This window comes from Ascaphus truei, chromosome 6 (genome assembly GCF_040206685.1).
Source record: "Ascaphus truei isolate aAscTru1 chromosome 6, aAscTru1.hap1, whole genome shotgun sequence".
NCBI lineage: Eukaryota > Metazoa > Chordata > Amphibia > Anura > Ascaphidae > Ascaphus > Ascaphus truei.
Genome location: NC_134488.1, coordinates 97,600,656 through 97,607,737, shown reverse-complemented (window position 1 = coordinate 97,607,737; position 7,082 = coordinate 97,600,656).

Sequence of the window (7,082 nt, the reverse complement as noted above, 5' to 3'; positions counted from 1 at the left end):
GTGTTATTTCCTGCATATATATATATAAACTGGTTATATACATCTTCGTGTATGTACTTATTGTATATGTGGGTCCTGTGTAGGCAACCTTCTACATTTCTAGAACCGTGCACAGGTGGAGGCGCTGTAAATCAGATCGAGCTGACGGACTCACCCCAGGTTCCCAACAAGCGGAGGCTCAGGCCTCTTGTGAACCTACAGGTATATATGCACCACACCTGGTAACACATAGGTTTCCACCCACACACACTGTATCTGTGATTGGGATAGAGGGAATACCCGTTACATATGTTTGAAGAAATGTATGATGCTGTTACTCCTGGCTGTGTTTTTTCTGTTATTAAAGACCCAGGTAGGCGCTATCTTCTACACACAGGCCTCACTACTTACCCAGTTTTTGGTCTTGCATTAAGGGAACTCTTGTTCTTTCACTTATATATATGTAGCCTTGTTTCCCCCTAAACAAGAAGGGTACCGGTGCTGCCACTACCTGTTGGCTCACAGAGGGCTAAGCCTCTGCCACTGGGAGCCTGGGGTGATATACTTAATGTCTCGGTGCAGCGCCTACACCTGCGAGGGATCTCAACGTAGTGGGAGGAGACCCTCAAAGGAACCAATAAACACACACACAGGATGAAATAACAGTTTTTACTGACAACACTTATAGCCAGTATATTATAAATGTTAATATGGAACGCTAAATAGGTACAGCTACCCTCCAGGCCTCGCACGGCCGTAACCCACCACCGTGGTCCCAACACCATGTCCTTAGCATCCCACACCCACCCCAATGTGTGAGACAGCGCTGCCCACTAGAATAGTTGTAAGGTTGGTGCACTTAGTGTAGTTAGGTACCTGTCGGCACCTGGGCGCGCCGACAACAGAGTAGATAGGATCCACTGATCCAGCAATTTAAGTCATCCACCTCCGCGTGGGGTGGTATCCGGTTGAAGTGTCCCACTGGGAAGATAGTCTCTTTGCAGCAGGTGTTTGGTCCCAGACCACCTGTAATCAGGATGCAGCCGCGTCCTGACTGTGTCCCTTACTTTCAGTTCTGCAGAGGCAGTGTCCCTATCTATGGGCCTGTCCCTGCAGCAACCACAAGCTAGACAGGGGAGTCGTGGCCTAGCTGGGGCCTAAGGGGGTATCTGACCTAGTGCAGGAGTCACAGACCCCAACACACATAAACCCTACCCTAATGGCGTCCCAGCTCCGACTCCCCGTGGTCCAAACGCGTGAAATGTATCAATCCCCTGAGCAGGGGAATCCTGGCGCCCTATAGACTGTTGCGCAACATGTGATTAGTACTCCCAGCTTTCTGGGAACTATAGTTCCCTTGCCGCCGCTCTGCATATGTTGCCCGCCCTGCAGCATCCTCTATGCATGTGCAAAGCCTCGGGGATGGCCACTGCAACTGGGAACATCCCTGCGTATGCGCGCACCAACATGGCGACACCCTGCAGCGGCGTCCGCCGCGGGTCTCCGGCGAGCCCGTCGCCAGTTCACACCTCCCTGCAGTGACACTCGCTACAGCGGAGGTAAGGGGCAAGGTGAAGACGCAAGGGAAAGACCTGGATACATATACGAAAAATCCCTTACCCTTTGAAGAGTACCATATTCCTATCCAGGACTATACCTACATTTGGGCTTAGCAAACAGGGTGCAACCTTCCTTGAAATAGGCAGTTCCTTTACTTACATTAGTTATAGAAGTTGTGCCCCCATTAGGCAATCAAAACCTATTCATTACAAGGTTCTGGACATGTCCTGGTTTTGTACTCAGAGTCAATACTTATTTGTTGTTGATGGTGACAAACAAGCAAGAAGTCTGGGGCATAATCCCATAATGTCAGGGAACTGCTGTAGACGTGTATACAGTATATGTATATAATATCACATAATAATATATGCAGGGCTCTGAGATTGAAAGGCACACTGTGTACCCCTGTGGTCTTGCTATCACCCCCCTATCTCATAACACCCGTTAGCTGGATATCTGTCACTGTCATGTTGCAAAAACTGCTGCTATTGTATTTGGAAGATGCTCATCACACAATTGGGACTGTTCAGTCTGTTAGGACTTGAAAATACAGACAGAGGGCGCTGCCCTTCATAACTTGGCAATGTTCCATTTGCCCAATCACATGGCACAAAAGGACACTTTACAGCTGGAGGTGCATACCATAAATATGCCAATCAATTTCAGGTCAATTATAGAACAGGGTATGAAGGGGCAGATACTGTAATTGCTTCAAAACATAGGAATACCAGCGTATTTCAAAACCTAGTAATGCACCAGGCAAGCCTGGTTTTTCATGGATTATGCACCTGTTGAACCTGCATTATTTTGTTTGTGTATACAGTATCTGTGTTATGCTGCAGATATCAAACACATGGAATGTATTGAGCCTCCTAGTTATGTGTATTAAAGCGCTCACTGGCCTGGGTTTCTGTTGGCAGCGTTCCACTACTCAAATTCCCCCAGGGTTCTACTTACTGTACGTAAGAGATACATCAGTGTCACTGAAACCTCCCTGGGACGGCGAACACTGCTACAAATGTCTGCTGTCAAGCTAAGGGGAATGTAAGAACACTGTACTGAATGGATGCCTCTGCAATACAATATTTCTGAACCACAGTCAACTAAAGACGTGCAGAGACTGTGCTGGTATTTTGGTTTGATCATTGTGTTGCTCAATTTTTGATCAATCTTATATTATAAAGGAAACGGGTTTAAAGATCCACAGTTGTATTTACTGTAAGTGTCTCCCCTCAGGCATGTCTCCATCCTTCAGGGAAGGGGCACAAGGACAGAAAATGCCAAAGTCTAATTATATGCCTATATCCTGCAGTCCCTCCCAAAGCCATAACATAACAAAAAGAACACACATACTGTACCACACTAACCCATTCCCAATAATTGAATTCTTCCAACTCTACAGGCAGCACTGCATTACATCCTGTACTAAAGGGTTAAATGATCATTACAAAATACAGATATTTCTGCACTCCTCTTAACCATTGTTTTTTTTGTCCTATGCCCTGCAAATCAATCTTTTATTTCATGAATCACTGCTTCCAAGTCCTGAAGAGCCTTTATGTGCAGTTATTTTCATGTAATGGATTAAATTCCCTTTGGTTATGGGCTGATCAAGCTTTTCATCAAACCCCCCATTATCAGAGGTTTATACAATGGATTTTGGTGACAGTCACAGGAGGGGTGTAGAAATGCAGTTTTACTGCACGTGTAGTACAAACGTAAGGCATTTTCACCCAGTCTCTTTGTGTTAATGTATCCAGGTACAGGCGGTCCTCAATTAGCCGACAGAATCCGTTTCGCAAACCGCCGTCGGATGGCAAAACACCGGATTGCCAATGCAATGTTAATCCGTAGTCGTGAGCGTTCCGCGAAATGCATTATGATGCGTTGGATAATCCATTCGACGGATAACGGAAAGACGGACCACCTGTACTTTGCTTCAACATTGTATCGTGTTCAATATCTTGAGCTTTGGGGATTGTGAGAATTAAAAAGGAGTTGCTTGACACAAATATTAAATGAGGTGTATCAAAATATGTCTGTTTTTGCTGGATACCATTATGCTGACAGTTGCAATGCCGAGAATACGCATTTTGTCTATACCTCTTCTTTCCCTGCCCCCCTCCTTTTTCTTTTCTGTACCCCTTTCCCATCATGCTGAAAAACATCAAACTAAATAAAATGTGTCGGTGCCCCATTTTCTTTGCATGAATAAATCTACAAAGTGTGTGGTGGAGTAAACTTCTCTAGCTCACAATCAGTGCCAGATCTAAAGCAGTAGTTCATGCAAAAAATGTTGGGTAACCCTATTTAAACCAGGGGGTGACCCTGGAGCTCATCCCTGTCCTTCTATGTCTTAAGACCCCCATGGGTTACCAGTAGAAAATTGTAACATCATCTGGACTGCCGATGTCATGGCGGCTTTCTATTGGTCACGGAAGCAAGCCCTGACCCCATGTCCATTAAAAATCTTTCCAGAATTAGTAACCAGCGGTCTGGCACATATTTTTAGCAGGTGCCGGATGATGAATTACCATTACTGGTAAGTTTTAAAAAAAAAAATCATCTTGAGCAGTGTGGATTGCTGCTTTAAGAAATGTAATTAACAATTGATTTATACTGTATGTAACTCTCCTTGCCCGGCTCCTAAAGAGTTTACATCGAAGAGTCTATGTATATGGCAGTGCTCAGTCTGTTACAGATGCAGCACAATGGTCGGTCGCGCTGCCAACCCTAAATCCGCAGTGGAGCCGTATTTTTTCCACCTGTGCCAGAGTGTGCTCATGGTCTCAGTGCGGAGACTTAATGGCCTATTGGGATTAACACGGCGGGGGTCCCTGCGACTGACTGGGACTCGCGCTGTGTGAATCCTACCGGGCTGCACCTGTCTGTAAGAGACGTGCAGTAAGAGTGAGACTGAATCAGTCACTCTACCTGCACGCCTATAAAGGCTTTTATTTTAATAACACCGTACTGAAGCAGGGGGTCTCCGGAGCTGAACCGCATTAATTTCTGCCTCAGGGACCCCCTGCTTCCTGAGTTACAGGTCCCGGTATGGGGTGCCGGTATCTCTGCCATGTTTAAAGTTTTCCGTGTCACGGCCCACGTGGCCGGGACATTTAAACAAAGCAAGGGGATACCGCCACCCCATACCGGGGCCTGTAACTCAGGAACAGGGGGTTCCCGAGGCTGAGATTAATGCGGTTCACCACCGGAGACCCCCTGCTTCAGTACGGTATTATTAAAATAGAATAAAAGCAACTTCATTACCTTAGCGGTTTTACCTATGCTACAGGGCTGTGGCCTATGTAGCCCCCTCTAGGCATAGACTGTCTATCTGTGAGCTTTTAGAGTAGTGCGGAGCCATAACTGGGAACGCTACCTAACAAGGGCACTGTCCCTCACAAGAAAACAATAACGGGGATTCTTATCCTAGACCTATCTATGCACTGAACGTATATACACTATATACAGTGAGGTCCCACTTCTGCCTCCTCCAGGGATCTGACCTTCTAGAAGCCTGTCCCCTCTATTTATATCCTGCTATGATGTCACTATTACTGGGTAGAAGAAGGCGGGCTATGATTCGGCCTAGTCACCCAGCAACATGTGAGAGGAAAGGGCATTACACTTTGTGGGCCCACACAGTTAACCCCTTAAGGCCCTAGTAATCCCAAAGGGGGATTCCATATATTTTACACAAAAGTGGGCAAAAAGGGTGCAGCACTTAAAAGCACACCTTTCTTTGCCTTGACACCCAACCCTCATTGCCGAATTTGTTGACAATTCTAGCAGAAAACACTTTAAACATCCCTGCTCTTGGAAATTCTTCAAGACTTAATTTTGCTCTTGGGTAGGAAAACGCGTAGAGAAATGCGTAGGATGTCTCTGACGTCATCATTTTTGTTTTAATTAACTGTAACCTTTTTTACTGAACCTGGTCTTTTTAAGTTTCAGGTTTTCTCTGAAGCGCTGTGCCAGTAGAAACTTCTATTTTTCTCATTTTACTCTTCAATTGAAGTAAAATGTCTGAATATACTTTCTGCCAAGAGAAGAAATGTGCAAATGATCCAAAATGCATTTTTTCAACTTTGCTTCCTTGCAAAACAGTTCTCCCTGCCTTAAAGGGCTCATAATGTCGCGAAATATCACCAGTGAGTGACATGGCAGCATATAGATTCCCCACAAATCGGACAGCAAAATGTCACATAACCAGGTAGTACACTAAATTTAGAGAAAAAATAAGTACATAAGGGGTCGTGTGAACTGCCGCTTTTGCTTCTGAGTCTTGGGTGATGGCGTGTGCAGAAGCAGGAGGGCGAGGGGACGGAGATATAGAGAGATTCACACAGAGTGAGTGTTTAGTGCTGCAATTGAGTCGGCACCAGATCGGCGCTGGCACTATTGCACTTTGTAGAATAAGGGACTTAGTGTGAGTTAGGTTATTGCTACTATCATCTTCCCCCTAGGCACAGCATATTTTCCTTAGTCCTTGAAGTGAGTGTTTACAAGAGTGGCCAGATGATACTGCTCCATAGTCTACACAGATTCTACATAGGGATAAGTTCTTAGGCAGTGGAGCATGGCATCCACCAGCAATTTCATTGCTCACCAGAATGTTGGCCTCCTCAAGCGACCTCAGTAGCCCACACAGCTCCTCCATCAGATGCTACTGGTTGGATGACAAGTATGCAACTTCTACGAGCCTGGAGGTCTCCATGATGTACTCATTCACTGCTTTGTGCTGAACATAGAGCCACTAGCATGTACAGCTTGGCTCTTCAACTGCCAACCGTGGGTCAAATGCGGCCCTTGGTCTCTCAGCTGTCCAAACAACTTGTATGAAAAAAGCAGGAGCAAAGTGCAATTTTTGACACTAACACTCACTTGTTAGTTAAGATAATGTAAATATATATACATTGGCGAGAAAAAGTTTGAGAAACCCCAATGATAATTACAGAAATTCCATTGTTTTTCCATGATAACCTTCCTGAATCAAAATCAGTATTTTCTTAAATATCCAATAGGATTTATATTAACCAATTCCATGTCTATTGAAATAGAATAATGTATGAATTAGACAAACAATGAGTAATTAAGAGTCAGGGTATGTGCAAAAGTAAGTTAAACCCTGGTTTTATCAGCTAAATAAAAGGGGATAATTAGAATTAGGTGTTTAAGTAATTAGGTAGATCTTCAGGGGTGAGTTTGGGAGGCCCCTCCCTATATAAATATCAGAAACATTGTGAGTTTGGTCTTCACCATACAAGTGTGTGGAAACACGTCATGCCACGATCAAAAGAAACCTCAGAAAAGCAGTTATTGATGCTCATCAGTCTAGAAAAGGTTACAAAACAATTTCTAAGGATTTGGGGCTCTAACAGACAGATAGTCTACAAATCGAGAAAGTGCAAGACCACAGTCACTCTACCCAGGAGCGGTCATCCACACCAAAATCTCTCCAAGAACAAACTGACCAATCATCCGGGAAGTCACAAAGAACCCCAGTGTAGCACCCAAGGATCTGCAAGCCACTCTCACCT